This window comes from Equus caballus, chromosome 15, assembly GCF_041296265.1.
Source record: "Equus caballus isolate H_3958 breed thoroughbred chromosome 15, TB-T2T, whole genome shotgun sequence".
In the NCBI taxonomy this organism is placed as follows: Eukaryota; Metazoa; Chordata; class Mammalia; order Perissodactyla; family Equidae; genus Equus; species Equus caballus.
In genome coordinates this window covers 54,532,030-54,549,936 of record NC_091698.1, presented here as the reverse complement: position 1 = coordinate 54,549,936, position 17,907 = coordinate 54,532,030, and the positions used below count along the sequence as shown (strand labels likewise).

The window sequence follows — 17,907 nt, the reverse complement described above, 5'->3', positions numbered from 1 at the left end:
TCCTGTCATTACTGGCTATTTCAAAAATAGTTTTTTTAAATCTACTCTCCTTTGCTTGTTGTACTCAGGAAGTTGCTATAGGCATAGCTAGGAAACGAATGATTTGACAACTTATTCTGGCCCATTCCATCCAGTAGCCTGCCTGCCTGCTAATAGTAGCAAAAGAATTTCTACTTATCCTGAAGGAACTATCCTACAATCTAGCTGACAGATGGGACAATTGTTCTAGGTAGGCCTATGGGGGCTTCATTATAGCAGAGAAACCCTGGATCCAGGCATGCACTGAAGATGGACAGTTCTGTGCTCCCAATTTCTCCCGATGTCTTTATTTTTATCATCCTGGGCAAACAGGGCTAAAAAATGGAAACACATAGATTCAAACCATTAGCAAACATTAGACCAGTTCCTTATGTTTCCACCATCAAATGGGAAAACAAGGTCTTGGCAAAATCAAAATGATCATTTTTTAGGTTTAGCTAAATAATGCTCAAATCGTTTATAGATTCAGCAAAAATGTATTGAGTGCTGTGAGCCATCAGCACAAAGTAGACTGAAAATAATGCAGAAAAATCTTACTGTACAGACTCCCCAACTAGTAAATGATTTTGAATGTATGTTTTCCTGACTATACTTTGACAACATTCACATACTAATGTTAAAATCCCTCTGTCTCAGATGGAAGATGCGGCAACCATCAAGTCCAAGTGCTTAAGGATGCTTCACTCCGTTGAATAATTATCCTGGAAAAAGACTTAGGAGAAGTATGTGGTCCCCTCTTTCTCTTGTCCAAACACAAAGCTGCCCTTTGTGTAGCAGCTGAGACTGCTGTTTATAAGCCCCGTCATCCAGCACCCTGGTCTCTGGGCCTCCCAAGTTGATCAAGATTTGTTGATTGAATGAAGCCCTCTTTTGCTGACGGCCCGTGACCGGTGTGGCCTGTTGGCTGCTAACATCCTCCAACAGCTGATGCTTATAGTGTGACATGATTTGGGCTGATAGCACTTCCACAGCCCACCTGTTGTTCCCATCGCTTGTCTGTTCCACAGCTGATTAGGCAGCCTCCTGTCTGTGGTTCTCATGCATCTGGGCCAAAGAAATTAATTTGCACTCATCATTCTTAGTTGCAGCTGGCTAATTGGACTCTAGGGTCACTTCTTTGTCTTATATAATTAATCAAAGTCTACTTAGTTAATGATTGCAGTATTTGTCCAACAGATATCTATTGAACATTTACTATGTGTCCGGGCACTGTGCAAGGTGCAGAGGACACAACAGGCCACGCAAGTTCTGGTAGCCTAAAAAATTAACTTATTTCTCTAATTTCTACATAGTTTTTCTTTTTTTAAGTTGAAAAAATGTTTTAAAAATTAAGTAAGAAATCAAGATCCCTTCCTTTGTAATTTCTTCTATTGCTTCAAGCTCCTAGAAAGTATAATCTCTCTAGAGATCTGATCAACTTTCACTCACTCTTGTTTATTCGCTTGTGAGTTTAAAGATATTTTGTTACCTAAGACTTCTGGAATATATTTGGGGGGGGGGGTGGTATGAAGTATTTGATCTAAAATAATTTAATTTGAATTTCTAATGAATGATTCTCACAAACATCTATTTTAAAACCTTCTCTATTGTTTTGCACTTGGTTGTTTTTTAATCCTTGTAAATAACTGGGCCTGTTTCTGAGGTTTTTCTTCTGTTTCACTGACTTATGTTTCTATGTTGTTTGCTCATTGTACTTTCTCTTTTTTAGAATATTTTTGTTATCCTTACCTCTTTACTTTTCTAAATGAGTATTATGACATTCTTTTTAAATTCTAAAGAGAATTCCCTTTTTATTTTGATTGGGATTGAATTAAATTTAAAAAGACCATGTTAAGAATTGACATCTTTACAATATTTTATTCTTCCTAGATGTTATTGTCCAATAAACTTTATTACTTGGTTTATATAGCCAAACACTTCTTATTAAGTCTACTCCCTTTATATGTATTTTATTGCTATTGTAAATTGAATCTCTTTTGTAAGTTACATTTTTCTAGTTTAATAACTGTTGAGATTCAAGAATCTTAATGGCTTTTCTATATTTTATAATTTATCTCACTGTCTATTATTCTATTAAATCTAAAAATTTTAGCTGATTCCTTAGGCATTTTGTTAGATACATAATCAATTGTCTTCAAATAGTAATGTTTTTTGTTTCTCCCATTATTTATTTCTCTTGGGTTTGTTTCGTCTCTCTTCTTACACTGGCCTGAACTACCAAAACAATATTAAATCAGAATGATGATAGAGGGCACGTCTCTAGTAATATCATTTTAAGTATGTCTCCTCATGCCTTAAGTTAATCAGTAACACTGAGTAAGGGAAGGGAAATGGCAGAAAGTTTAGGATCAAACATTTCTGCATGGAAAACTTGACCTTTCATAAATTTAATAAGTATGACCAGCTTATGCTTCTTGGTCTTCTGAGCAAGATCTAGAAATTATGATATTGTGGTGCTATTAGTAAAATTGAATCAGGAACTGGAAATATGATATTTGTCATAAATTGAAGCTTTATTCTAATATCTCAGGAAGACATTGCTATAACTTTCACAAAGTCATAGTTTGAATGTCGGGTTCTCCAAAAATTGTATGTCATGCTGATTTCAAAGGCAATGTAGCTACTAAGGAATAAATTATGATTTTGAACAACAGTATCAAGAACATTCATTCTTTCAGTGTGCTATACTCCTAGAAAAACTACTGGAAGTCAAAATTATATAAGAGAAGCCAAGTTTTTCCATAGAAATATTGGCATAATAAATCCACAGCTGAATTCATAACTAAGGGTCAAATATCCAAATTTTCCCGGCAATGACTACAAACAGCATAGTAGATAAAATATAAATGTTATATAATATAAAGCTTCTCCATAAACTAACTTATTAATTTATTGACTAGGGCAGCACAGTTACCCATCATGTGACTTTTTATTTCCTAGAGCATCATCATCTTCTGTAACCATTTCTCATTTTTTGGTCATTTCTTCCTATTTTAAATAAAGTAAAGGAAAAAGTGAGGGAAAATGCTTAACAAGGTCATAAACCACAGAAGGGCTTCTTTGGTGTGTTGATTTGGAGCATAGGTTTTAGAGTAAGGCATACTTGGGCACAAGGCCTGGTTCTGCCTATTGTTCATTTAAAAATATTTAGTGAGTTCTAGATGCTTGGGATACAACAGTGGACAAAACAGACAACATCCCCACTCTCATAGAGTTTACATTTTAGGACCGCTTCTGGCCATGACATAAGAAAGTCTTTAACATCTCTAGGCTTCAACTTCCTCCTTCATAAAATAAGAATAACAGCACCTACCTCATAGGGTCATTTAAAAAATTAAATTAGGTAATGTCTGTGAAGCACCTAGCACTTGTAAGAGGTCAATAACTGGCAGTTGGTTTTTATATTTTAAATATCTGCTTTTGAAAAAAATTGTAAGAAATACTCATTGTAGAAAAGGAGAGCATTTAAATCATCCATAATCTTATCATCTAGAGATAACTATTATTATTATTTTAATATATACTTCCAGATTTCTTTTCTATACATATATTTTTAAAAAGAGAATCTATAGCACGTACTTTTATTTTGAGATCTATTTTGCCCAATTGCTCTTCAGAAGGGTTGACCAGTGTATACTCCCACCAGTTGTATGTGGGAGTGCCTGTCTCTCTTTGGAGAGATTTAATGTCAATTGAAAACTTTGAAAGAATGCCGCTCTCATTAGATCATGCGAATTTTGCTATAGCTATTGACTATGACTTCTAAGTTAAAAAATGAGACCACTGGATCCATGCCATAATCAGAGATCATTTGGCTGCAAAGACGCACTCAAGTTACTTGAAAAATAGAGAGTGTCTTCTAAGGCTATGTGTGGACTTGAGCCAGAACCAGAATCAGAAAGCCATCAGGGCCCCAAATACTCCTGCCTTCCTCTCCGGAACCTCATCAACAAACTCATGGGCTCTCTGCTTCTCTCCGTGCATCTGCTTGTGCCACCCTCCAGAGCTTGGGTGCCAACTTGCACATGGCCCATAGGGCCACTTTGTGATCTTTCAGTCCAGCTTTTATGGTTATTTACCCTCACCTCAATTTGCAATTCCAAGTTTCTGAAAAAGGAATCTAATTGACCCAGCTCATTTTCTTCTGAACAGTCTACAGATGAGTGCTTTGGGTCAGGTGTCCCTCCTTTGTCCAATCTGCTGTGGCCAAGCGATAGGATCATGTAATGTAGAGTATGACCATTAGAGCATCAGGAGATGTGAGCAGGGAAGGGTATATGAGAAAGTAGGAATATTTGGAACATTCTAACTAAGGATCTTTGCCAGATGTAAGGGGTAGTCTAATAGATATAATTTTGATGGTCTAATATTTGGAAGATATTTTAATGGTTTATGGAGGCAATGGTTTGGAATATTTGAAATTAGAACTGTCCCTCAAAATGTAGAGTGTATAGTCACCATTTCTAGAGCAAACAAGGTATACTAGAAAAAAGTCATAGCATCTGAAATCAGATGATTTTAGAGTACTTTCTAGCAAATATTCAATAAATATTACCTAAAAATAATACATATAAGACTTAAAGATCAGTTTGCCCCTTATTCCACTGCCTTGAAAAGAAATTTTCTGCTTTTTTGAACTATGCATGTCATCAGCAGTAAGAGCTTCCCCTTGTAATCTGATATTATGCAGAATATACTCGCCTTTTAAATGTATGCACTAATCCTGACTTGTGGTGAATTGTCATCTTTTGATCCTGCTTAGCATACTGGGATATCACTGTATCAAGAAGCCTCAAAGTTTGGCTTAAATAATGGCTGGAGTCAAAATCGCATAACCTTGATATAATCCTGTATCTAGAATATCAAATGTCCTCCCACCTATGGCCCAGTTCTGGTTTTAGTCTTATAAAAATGAATTGGTGGGAGAAAATATTTGCAAACCACGTATCTAACAAAAGCCTTACATTTAGAATAGATATTTCTTTTAAAAACTCTCAAACCTCAACAGTGAAAAACAAACAATACCGTTATAAAATGGGCAAAAGACATAAAGAGATTTCACAGAAGAGAATGTACGGTTTGCAAATAATGACAGGAAAAGATGCTCAACATCATTAGCCATTAGGGAAATGCAAGTTAAAACCTCAGTGAGATATCATTACTCACCTATCAGAATGACTAAAATTAAAAAATAGTGATCATACTAAGTACTGGTGAGGATGCAGAGAAACTGGATCTGTCATACATTGTAGTTGGGAATGTAAAATGGTAGAGACACACTGGAAAACAGTTTGGCGTCTTCATACAAAACTAAATATGCAACTCAGCAATAACACTCTTGGACATTTATCCCAGAAAAATGAAAACTTGTGTTCACACAAAACCTGTACAAGGATGTTCATTGCAGCTTTATTCCTACTCGCAAAATACTGGAAACAGTCCAAATACCCTTTAGTGGACGAATGGTTGAACACACTCTGTACATCCATACAGTGGAATACTACTCAACAATAAAAACGAGTGAACTATTGACACATGAAACAACCTAGATGGATCTTAAGGGCATTATGACTAGTGAAAAAAGTCAATCTCAAAAGGCTAAATGCAGCAAGATTCCATTTTTATCACATTTTTGAAATAAAACTATGGAGATGGAGAAGAGGTTAGTGGTAGCCAGACGACAAGGAGGGGATGAGGTGGGGGAGGGCTAATACAAAGTGGTGGCACAAGGGAATTCTTTTGTGATGATGCAACAGCTGAATCTTGATTGTAGTTGTGGTTACATGAATCTATACATGGGATTAAAGTGTATAAAGCTACACACACACACACATGAATGCAGGTTAAAAAAATGGTGACGACTGAGTAACATAGCAACTGTGATTGGTACATTAACAGTAATGTACCAGTATCAATCTCCTAGTTTTATTATACTATGGTTATATAAGATGACACAGTGAAGGGTACGTGGGACTCTTTATGCTATAGGTGCAACTTCCTGTGAATCTATAATTATTTCAAAATAAAAAGCTTTAAAAAATGAATTGTAACCATTACTACGGCACTGATATTTTTTTACTTTTATCAGCTATTTTCAGGGATATTGAAGAATTGAATTTACCAGGCAAAGATAAGATAATGATGCTGCTATTTTAAAAACAATCTTGTCCAAAAGGAATATTATCTTTTGAAGTAGTCATCTTGGTAGTTTGACCATTTATGCAAATATTTTGGGTCATTGTAGATAAAATGTTTTAGAAATCCTCTTTTGTAATTGCCTACAGAGATCATGAGCCATACGCAAGTATGTAACCTATTACTTTATAGGACACTCTCTTGAGCTAAGATATTATCTTCCTACCTCCGTTTACTTCTTCTTAGTTCCATACATTTCCCGAATAAAGATGAGCTTATCTGGCACAGGTGGGACACTCCTAAGAAAAAGGAAAAAAAGAGGGTCCATCAGTTTCTTCTAATCAAAGGAAGATCTTTTCTTTGTTTCAGTCACTGGAAAACTTGTGCTGTGAACTTGTCAAGTGTGAAACATTGTCCAGATGTGATGGAGGACTGTGAATTTTCCTCGTGTCAATGCCTTTCCTTGTTGCCAAGGTATGGGATATTTGAAAGAAATTGAAGCAGCACTCATTTATTTTAAAGCAGTTGAATAGCTAAATCAAGGAAACTTTTTATTTTTTGTTTAATTGAAGTTTTCTCAGCTCTTGGTCTTTGGGGAACTAAATGCCTCCAGGAGATGCAACTTGAGGTTCCATTGTGGCTCACAAGGTTGTATTTTCTTACTGATGTGGCCAGAAGGTGAGGAAATGGAGCTTAAATCTGGGAAAGGAAAAACAAATATATCACGTGTTTGTTCAAGGAAGAATAGGTATTGAGATCCAAACTGGCCATGTGGATTTTGCAGATATTACCTGAAATCCTCATTTATTTCCTGTTGAAGAGCTGCCCTTAGCTCAGTGGAATCACAGATTTTGAAACATTATCTTACTATTCAGTAGAAATAAAGTCACAATTTCAAAAGAGATTCATAAATTTTGAGGAGCATGACTCATACTATAAGTTTCTTCAATTGCCCTTAGATTACAAACTCTGAATTAATAAATCGTCTCTAGCCAAGTTGCTCCATTTTAAGAAAAGTTCATTGAACTGAAAGTAATGCCAAATCTTTGAAATTTTAGAGGCAAGTATATGAATCTTGGTATTATACTAAATTTTATGGCTATGTAGTCAATCCTGGCTATTGCTTCGATCTACCTACTTGTGAAAAATTATATCCTCTTTTGAAGAAACTATTGAAATAAAAGAAAAAGCTACCAAATTTGATGTTAATCTGGAGTCCAAATTGAGACCAAATATACTTGCAGCATTAGACTAGATCTATAGACCTAGGCTTGTGTGCTTTGGAAGAAGTGATTATTCAGCTTTAGAACTATATTTGTATTACAGGCCAAAACTGCACCCCACCCCCCGCCCCGCCCCCCACCATAAACTGAGAATGAGCTGAGAGTAAACTGAGGGTGGGGAATAGCTTTCCTGGAGTGAAAAGGTGGATGATAATCTGGATGAAATCCAGAAGCAAGGCACCAATGTCTGTAGTGTTGTCTATTTGTGTAGGTGGGCCCAGATCCAAAACAGAATGCACAAATATTTGAATACTCCAGTATTATTTTGTTCTAGAATATATACAGGTTTGGTTCTGGTACCAGTTAAATCCCTAAATTTTGTCATTGTTTCTGTAATTCACACAAATGCACAAAAAATGGAGTTGGAGTTCAAATTCTTTCTTGTTTAGGATTTTGGGGAGTTATAGTTTATTTCCATTCCACTCAGCTTTAAATTATAAATTTCTATGAAATATATTTTGTACACTTGATCTTGTCTATTATATCCCTTTGTATATGTTAATTTTATTTTTATTGAAAAAGTAACTCAATAAATATGGTTGTTATAGAATACACTATTTGTAAAGTAGGTGAAAATCTCCAACCACTCACATATCCACCCAACCCCTTTCCACTCAACAAGTAGACACAGTCAAACTTTTGGTATCTTTCTAGACTTCTTTGAAGAACATGCAGGCGTACTTATTTGTTTTCACAAAAATCATACTCTGCATATCGTTACATAACTTTTCACAAATAATTCATCAGACTTACCTCTAATCTTTAAATGGCTACAGAGGTTTCCATTTTATGACTATTTCAGCATCTGTTCAACCATTCTCCTATTGTTGATATTTAGGTTGTCTCAAATTTTTAGCTATTACATATAATGTTCCTTATACATATATCCTTGCACAGTTGTACAAGTATTACTATAGAATATAAATCTAAAAGTATTAGTTAAAAATATTTTTAATTTTGATAGTTATTCATACGTTGTGATGATAGCTATTTGTTATTTGACACTTGTGGTTCCAAATAGATTGTCATAGTTGACGCTGTACCAGAAGTATATGATTTTTCTTTTCCCCATACCCTAGGCAACCCTGGATTTCATCAATGTGTTTGATTTATGGTAATTTGATGGATTAAAATGGAATCTCTCTCTCTCTTTCTTTTTTTACTGAGGAAGGCTAGCCCTCAGCTAACATCTGTGCCAATTTTCCTCTGCTTTATATGTGGGTGACTGTCACAGCGTTACCAACAAGTGGTGTAGGTCTGCACCTGGGATCCGAACCTGTGAACCCAGGCTGCCAAAGCCAAACTTAACCACCATGCCGCAGGGCTGGCCCCTGAAATCTCATTTTTAATTTGCATTTTCTTAATTGTCGGTGAAGCTGAACATCTTTTCATGTTTATTGTTTTAGCATTTTGCTCTTTAGTGTACTACTTGTTCACATTTTTTGCCTTTTTCCCTGTTGGGTGTTTTCCTTTTTAAAATTTGTTTATTTAAAGTTGTTTTTATACTAGGGATAGTATTCTTTCTCTGTTGTAAATGTCTTTTACAGAAGTTTTATATTTTTACGTGGTCATTTGTCCATCTTCTCCTGTGTGACTTCTGAGTTCTGTGTCTTAGGAAGACCTTTTCATCTCAAGGTTATACAAAGGTTTCCTATATTGTATTCTAAAAGTTTTCCTTTTTACATTTAGCAATTTAATCCCTTTGGAATTTAGTTTTTAAAATGTGTAGTATTAAGAGAACTCTAATTTTTTCTCCTAAATGGACATACAGTTGACCCCAAACTCTTTATTGATTAGTCCATTCTTTCCACAATGGTTTGAAGTGATGTATTTTTCACATGCCAAATTACGAATTTATGTGGATCTGTTTCTGAACACTATTTTATCCATTGATCTATTTCTGTACCAATATTCTATAACTTTAGCCATGATAGCTTTATAGTAAGCTTTGTTACTTAAAGTATTGAGTTCCTTCTCATTATTTTTATTCTTATAACTTGCTTTATAATTTTTGCAATTTAATCACTCAAATGAACTTAGAATTATGTTGCCAATTTCCATTAAAAAATCTCATTGGAGCTTTTAAATTTGAGACAATTTGTCTTTATAACATCACATCTTCCCATCTAGAATCATAACATGTTTTTCTCTTTTTCTGGGTTCTTTTAGATACTTTCTAGAAAATTTTATAGTTTTCTTCATCTCCTGCATATTTTGGGATAAGGTTGTTCCATTGCAGTTGATAGTTTAGTTGGTAATATAAATGGAGTCTTTTTTCATTATTTCTGATTGATTACTGTTGGTATCTACAAAGGCTATCAGTAATTTGAATATTGATCTTATGTCTGTCTTCCTTACTACTATCTCTTATTTAATAGTTTTTTAATCAATTCTTTTGTCTTTTTTAGATACATACACATGCCATTTTGTCTTATCTTTTCTAATATCTCTCTTTTTATGTATTATCTGTATGTGTGTGTACATATGTATGTGTGTATGTATGTATGTGTCTATCTAGCCACAGAAAGAATAAAGTAATTTTTTTCACCTTATTACATTGGTTAGGGTTTCCAGAACATTGTTGAACAATATCAGTGATGACAAGCATTTTTTGTTGTTTCTGATTCCAATGGACATCTCTCTCTAGTGCTTTAAGATTTCATATAAAGTTTGCTATTGACTTCTGATAGATACTCTTTATCAAATTGAGTAAGTTTTTCTTTATTCCTAGCTTACCAAAATGTTTGTCAAAGGGCCAGCCCCATGGCCAAGTGGTTAAAGTTCCCTGCGCTCCACTTCAGGGGCCTAGGTTCATGGGTTTGGATCCTGGGTGTGGACCTACTCTACTCATCAGCTATGCTGCAGAGGGATCCCACATACAAAGTAGAGGAAGATTGGCCTGGGTGTTAGCTCAGGGCTAACCTTCCTCAAGCGAAAAAAGGGAAGGATTGGCAACAGATGTTTGCTCAGAGTGAATCTTCCTGACATACACACACACACTTACACATACAAATTGTCAAGAACTGGTGTTGCCTTTTCTGAATCTATAAAACTGAGTAAATGACTTTTACTATGTTAATATCATGAATTAAAGTAATAGATTTTCTGATGTTGAACTATGCTTCCATTTCTAAATTCTATTTCATCATGATGTATTGCTTTTTCACTTATTGCTATATTTAGTTTGCTAATATTTAATTTTAGTTCTTTGTACTTATATTCATGGATGAGATTAGACTACAATTTTCTATTGTTTGTTTCTTGTGTATAATTTTTGTCTAGTATTGGTATAAATATTATGATAAACTTATAGAAGGAATTTGACAGATTTCCGTCTCTTTCCATAATCTGAAACAGTTTAAATGATGTAGAAGTTACCTGTACCTTAAAGGTTTGGAAAAATTTACAAAATCACCTGGGCCTGGAAATTTTGAGAGAAGAATATATTTGACTAACTTAAAAATATCTAAGGATATTGATCTATTTTTTACCTTTTCTTGTACATAGTTTGGCAAATTTGTATTTTCCTAGAAATTCTTCCATTTCATCCAGTTTCTCAATGTATTGCTATAAAGTTGCATATGCTATTTTAATATCTTTAACATCTCCTATATCTATTGTTATATGTTTATTTTATTATCAGTGCTATAATTGTGTTTTTCTCTTTTTTATTTAGTATTAGAGTTGGTAGAGTTTTGTTCATCAAATTTCTTTTTAAAGAACTAGTTTTCAAGTTGCAGGTTTTATTTCCATCAAATTTCTGTTTTATCTTTGTTATTTCCTTCCTTCTTTTTATTTTTTTGTTCTTTTTCCAGTTTCTTATGTTGAGTGCTCTGTTTGTTTATTTTCAATCTTTTTCTTACCAATAGATGCATCAAAAAGAATATACACTCCCCTGGGTAACATTTTGGCCATATTCCATAGCTTTTTTCCTTCTTACCTACTTTATTGAGGTGTAATTTACATACTATAAAGCTCATTGTAAGTGCAGAATTCGATGATTTCTAGTAAATGTATCAAGTTGTGCAACTATCATGACAATCTAATTTTCATTTCCATCACCCTAAAAAGAAACCTTCTCCTCTCTTGCAGTCATTCCCCATTCCCCATCCCTCGCCCCAGGCACTTGATCATTTTTTAAAACATAAATGTCCAAATCCCACTGCAGACTATGTAAGTCAGAATGTCTGGGGATGTGGTCATCCCATGTGTATGTTCTAAAAGATCTTCAGGCGATTCAACTTTGACTCAGGTTGAGAACCACTTTGATATGAGAAGAAAGCATTTCAACTAATGGTGAGGGAGGAATCAAGGAGAATTACAAAGTTAAATAATTCAATGGAACACAGTTTAAGAAATCAGAAATTCTTCAAATTACCTTGGTAGCACAAGATCCTTGAGTCCAGGGATTGAATCAATTCATTTTTATATTTCTTATGATGCCAAGTACAGTGATTTACATAAAGATGATGCTTCAAATATATGATTTTAATGTAGAACAGACTTTATTTTATACAGATGTCAAATCCACAAAGATTATTCCCTAAAAGGTATTTTTGAGTCAGCATTAAAACTTATTTAGGGCCACAGCTAGAAGGACCTGCAACTAAGATATACAACTATGTAGCAGGGGGGATTTGGGGAGATAAAGCAGAAAAAATATATATATTTTAAAAAAAACTTATTTAGAAAACTCTTTGTTTTTCATATACAGTTCCAAGGTTTATTAAAGTCTAACTTATAATAAAACATTGAAAGCACTGTATTTCCCAAACCAACACATTTCCTCTTCTTATAAAAAGCCACATGAGTTCATCATAATTAATGCTATGTAGCAAACCTTGCATAATAGTAATTAATTGACTTGAAACTGCATTCTCTGTATATTACAAAATGAGCAAATGTTTTTCTTTGGATAATCATTCTTCAGCAGAAAATACTTTTTTTTAACAGTCCTTTAACCTATTTATTAGTACTTCAATAATATTGAAGTACCATACTACCAATTTAGTTTAAATATTCCAATTCAGTTAAACATTTGAACTCTCTGGAACTCTTGAATTGGGGATTGGTTTGTAATTATGACATTTGTAGATATAGTATACTGTAACACTAAAGTTTTTTTATTGTAATAAAAACACATAAAAATTTACCATCTTAACTGTTTTTAAGTGTACAGTGGTGTTATATACACACGCTGTTATCCCATAGATCTCTAGAACTTTTTCATGTTGCAAAACTGAACCTCTATAGGTATTGAACAATAAATCTCCTTTTCGTCCTTCACCCAGCCCCTGGCACCTGCCATTCTACTTTCTGTTTCTAAGAGTTTGACTGTTTTAGATACCTCACATAAGTGGAATCATGCAGAAATTGTCTTTTTGAGACTGGCTTATTTCACTTTGTGTAATATGCTCAAGGTTTATCCGTGTTGTAACATTTGACAGGATTTCCTTTTTTTTGGTAAGGAAGATTGGCCCCGAGCTCACATCTGTTGCCAATCTTCCTCTTTTTTTTTTTTCGACTCCCCAGAGCCCCAGTGCATGTTTGTGTATCCTCGTTGTTAAGTCCTTCTAGTTATTCTATGTGGGATGCTGCCACAGCACAGCACACAACACAATTTGCGTGTTGATTTTGTGTCCTGAAACTTTGCTAAACTCATTTGTTAGTTCTAGCAGGTTTTTCTGTGTGTGTGGAATCTTTAGCATAAATTCCCTGAGGGTGAGGACCAGTTACAATCTTAATCAAGGTCATGAGAAGAAAATACGGCAATAGCTGACACACTAAACAGAAGCTCAAACTCAGCAAACGTGTTCTACTCCAAGTCAGTCACTAATTTGCATTGTTTCCTTATGCAAACTTTTTTTCTCCTCCAAGTATCTATTTTCCCTTCTAACAACTGGGATAATATTGCTAGATTCATTTTACCTCCCCAAGGTCCTGTGAGATTATACTATACTAATGTTTGTATGTAAATTACTTTGTGCTAATTGGTGATAAGAATAACTTCAGTGTGGGGTTGCAGCATAATCTTTTTATGGGAAAAGATTGATTACTCAGTTTTATTCTGAAAAGAAAATGAAATTTCATAAAGATGGTAAATTTTGGATTTGCATTTATATTGATCCTTTTTTTAAAATTGAGGTAGCATTGGTTTATAGCATTATATAAATTTCAAATGTACATCATTATATTTGGATTTCTGTGTGGTCTGCATCGTGTTCACCACCCAAAGGTTAATTACTATCCATCGCCATGCACATGTGCCTCCTTCCCCTCTGGTAACCACCAATCTAATCTCTGTATCTGTGTGTTTGGTTGTTGTTGTTGTTGTTGTTATTTTTGTTTTCTACTTATGAGTGAGATCATACAGTATCTGACCTTCTCCATCTGACTTATTTCACTTGGCGTAATGCCCTCAAGTTCCATCTATGTTGTCACAAATGGCAATATTTAATCTTTTTTTATAGCTGAAGTATTCCATTGTGTGTAAATACCATATCTTCTTTATCTATTCATCCCTTGATGGGCACTTAAGTTGTTTCCAAGTCTTGGCTATTGTGAATAATGCTGCAATGAACATAGGGGTGCATATATCTTTATGCATTCGTGTTTTCATGTTCTTTGGATAATTACTCAGTAGTGGAATAGCTGGATCATATGGCTGTTCTATTCTTAATTTTTTGAGGAATCCCCATACTGTTTCCCATAGTGTCTGCACCAATTTGCATTCCCCCAGCAGTGTATGAGAGCTCCCTTTTCTCCACATCCTCTCCAACACTTGTTATTTTTTGTCTTGTTAATTATAGCCATTCTGATGGTTGTGAGGTGATAGCTCATTGTAGTTTTGATTTGTGTTTCCCTAATAATTAGTGATGTTGAACATCTTTTCATGTGACTGTTGGCCATCTGTATATCTTCTTTGGAGAAAAGTCTGTTCAGATCTTTTGCCCATTTTTTAATTGGGTTGTTTGTTTCTTTGTTGTTGAGATGTATGGGTTCTTTATATATTTTGGATACTAACCTCTTATCAGATATATGGTTTGCAAATATCTTCTTCCAATTGTTAGGTTGTCTCTTTGTTTTGTTGATGGTTTCCTTTGCTGTGCAGAAGCTTTTCAGTTTGATGTAGCCCCATTTGTTTATTTTTTCTATTGTTTCCCTTGCCTGGTCAGACACGGTATTTGAAAATATGCTGCTAATGTTGAAGAGTGTACTGCCTATATTTTCTTCTAGAAGTTTTGTGGTTTCAGGTCTTACCTTCAAGTTTTAAACCATTTTGAGTTAATTTTTTTGTATGGTGTAAGATAATGGTCTACTTTCATTCTTTTGCATGTGACTGTCCGGTTTTCCCAACACCATTAATTGAAGAGACTTTCCTTTCTCCATTGTGTGTTCTTGGCTCCCTTGTCAAAAATTAGCTGTCCATAGATGTGTGGGTTTATTTCTGGGCTCCCGATTCTGTTCCAGTCTGTGTCTACTTTTGTGCCAGTACCATGCTGTTTTGATTACTATAACTTAGTAGTATCTTGAAATCAGGGAATGTGATACCTCCAGCTTTGTTTTTTTTCTTAGGAATCCTTTGGCTATTTGGGGTCTTTTGTTGTTCCATATAAATTTTAGAATTCTTTGTTCTATTTCTGTGAAAAATGTTGTTGGCACTTTGATAGGGATTGCATTGACTCTGTAGATTGCTTTAAGAAGTATGGACATTTTAACTTAATTCTTTCAGTCCCGGAACATGGAATATCTTTCCATTTATTTGTGTCTTCTTCAATTTCTTTCAACAATGTTTTATAGTTTTTCAGTGTGCAGGTGTTTTACCTCTTTGGTTAAATTTATTCCTAGGCATGTTATTCTTTTTGTTGCAATTATAAATGAAATTGTATTCTTAATCTTTCTTTCTGCTGCTTCATTGTTAGTATATAGAAATGCAACTGATTTTTGTATCCTGCAACTTTAGTTTATTCAATTATTATTTCTAACAGTTTTTTTGGTGAATTCCTTAGGGTTTTCTATATACAAAATCATGTCATCTGCAAATAGTGACAGTTTTACTTCTTCTTTTCCAGTTTGGATCCCTTTTATTTATTTTTCTTGCCTAATTGCTCTGGCTAGGACTTCCAATACTATGTTAAATAAGAGTAGTGAAAGGGGGCATCCTTGTCTTGTTCCTGTTCTTAGAGGAATGGCTTTCAGTTTTTTTCTGTTGGGTATGACATTAGCTGTGGGTTTGTCATATACAGACTTTATTATGTTGAGGCACTTTCCTTCTATACCCTTTTTATTCAGAATTTTTATCGTTAATGGATGCTGCATCTTGTTGAGTGCTTTCTCTGCATCTATTGAGATGATCATATGATTTTTATTCTTCATTTTATTAATGTGATGCATCATGTTGACTGGTCTGCAGATGTTGAACCATCACTGCATCCCTGGAATAAATCCCACTTGATCATGGTGTATGATCTTTTAAATATGATGTTGTATTCAATTTGCTGGTATTTTGTTGAGGAGTTTTGCTTCGATGTTCATCAGTGATGTTGGCCTATAATTTTCTTTATTTGTGTTGTCCTTGTCTGGTTTTTGTATCAGGGTGATATTGGCCTTGTAGAATGGGTTAGAAAGCTTCCCTTCCTTTTCAACTTTTTGGAAGAATTTGAGAATGATAGGTGTTAAGTCTTCTTTGAATGTTTGGTAGAATTCACCAGGGAAGCCATCTGGTCCTGGACTTTTATTTTGGGGGAGGTTTTTGATTACTGTTTTGATCTCCTTACTGGTGATTGATCCAGTCAAATTCTCTGTTTCTTCTTGATTCAGTTTTGGAAGGTTGTATGAGTCTAAGAATTTATCCATTTCTTCTGGATTATCCAATTTGTTGGCATATAGCTTTTTGTAGTATTCCTTATAATTTTTCGTATTTCTGAGGTGTCCATTGTAATTTCTCCTCTTCCATTTCTGATTTTATTTATTTGAGCCTTCTCTTTTTTTCTTGGTGAGTCTAGCTAAAGGTTTGTCAATTTTGTTTATCTTTTCAAAGAACCAGCTCTTAGTTTTGTTGATTTTTCTATCATTTTTTCAGTCTCTATTTCATTTATTTCTGCTCTGATTTTTATTGTTTCCTTACTTCTACCGACTTTGGGCTTTGCTTTTTCTTTTTTCTCTAGTTCCTTTAAGCACACTATTGGAATCTTTGAGATTTTTCTTGTTTTTTGAGGTAGGTCTGTATTGCTATTAAATTCCCTCTTAGTACCACTTTTGCTGTATCCCACAAATTTTGGCATGGCATATTTTCATTTTTCAGTTGTCTCCAGGTATTTTTTTATTTCTTCTTTGATTTCTTTGTTGACCCAATAGTTGTTCAGTAGCATTTTGTTTAATCTCCACATATTTGTGGCTTTTCCAGTTTTCTTCGTGTTGTTGATTTCTAGTTTCATACATTGTGGTCAGAAAAGATACTTGGTATTATTTCAATCTTCTTAAATTTATTCATTCTTGTTTTGTGGCCTAATATGTGATCAATCCTGGAGAATGTCTCATGTGCATTCAAAAACAATGTGTATTCTGCAGTTTTTGGATAGAATGTTCTGTATTTATCTGCTAAATCCATCTGGTCTAATGTGTCATTTAAGGCCAATGTTTCCTTATTGATCTTCTGTTTGGATGATCTATCCATTGATGTAAGCGGAGTGTTAAAGTCTCCTACTATTATTGTTTTACTATCCATTTCTCCTTTAACATTTATTAATAATTACTTTATATATTTAGGTGCTCCTATGTTTGGTGCATAGATTATTACATGTGTTACATCCTCTTGTTAGATTGTTCTCTTTATCATTATGTAGTGCCCTTCTTTGTCTCTTGTTACAATTTTGTTTTAAAGTCTATTTTGTCTGAAATAAAAATAGCTACCCCAGCTTTCTTTCATTGCCCTTTGCACAGAGTATCTCTTTCCATACCTTCACTTTCAGTTTGTGAGTGTCTTTAGGTCTGCAGTGTGTCTCTTGTATGCAGCATATATATGGATCTTGGGTTTTTTTTATCCAATCAGCCACCCTATGTCTTTTTTTTTTTTTTTTTTTAGGAAGATTAGTCCTGAGCTAACTGCTGCCAATCCTTCCCTTTTTCCTGAGGAAGGCTGGCCCTGAGCTAACATCCATGTTCATCTTCCTCTACTTTATATGTGGGATGCCTACCACAGCATGGCTTGCCAAGTGGTGCCATGTCTGCACCTGGGATCCAAACAGGCGAACCCTGGGCTGCCAAAGTGGAATGTGCACACTTAACTGCTGCGCCACTGGGCCAGCCCCTACCCTATGCCTTTTGATTGGAGGATTTAGTCCACTGACATTTAAAGTAGCTATTGATATGTATGTACTTATTACCATTTTCTTACTTTTTTTCTGGGTGTTTTAGTAGTTCTTCTCTGTTCCTTTCTAATTCTCTTGCT

At 34.5% G+C, this 17,907-nt stretch overlaps 1 protein-coding gene across 22 annotated transcripts in view; it reads left to right on the top strand.

Moving 5' to 3' along the window:
• Window positions 1-17,907, top strand: part of EHBP1 (EH domain binding protein 1) — a 479,839-nt gene that overhangs the window by 66,637 nt on the left and 395,295 nt on the right. For 6 of the 22 annotated variants that reach the window (XM_070235410.1, XM_070235390.1, XM_070235385.1 and 3 more), the window contains exons 1-2: window positions 1,240-1,290; window positions 6,544-6,648. The gene's annotated coding sequence lies outside the window, so the exon portion shown is untranslated. Of the gene's footprint in view, window positions 1-675; window positions 762-1,213; window positions 1,484-6,543; window positions 6,649-17,907 lie in introns of those variants that run through there. The other 16 variants (XM_070235414.1, XM_070235394.1, XM_070235416.1 and 13 more) reach the window with 6 other exon arrangements.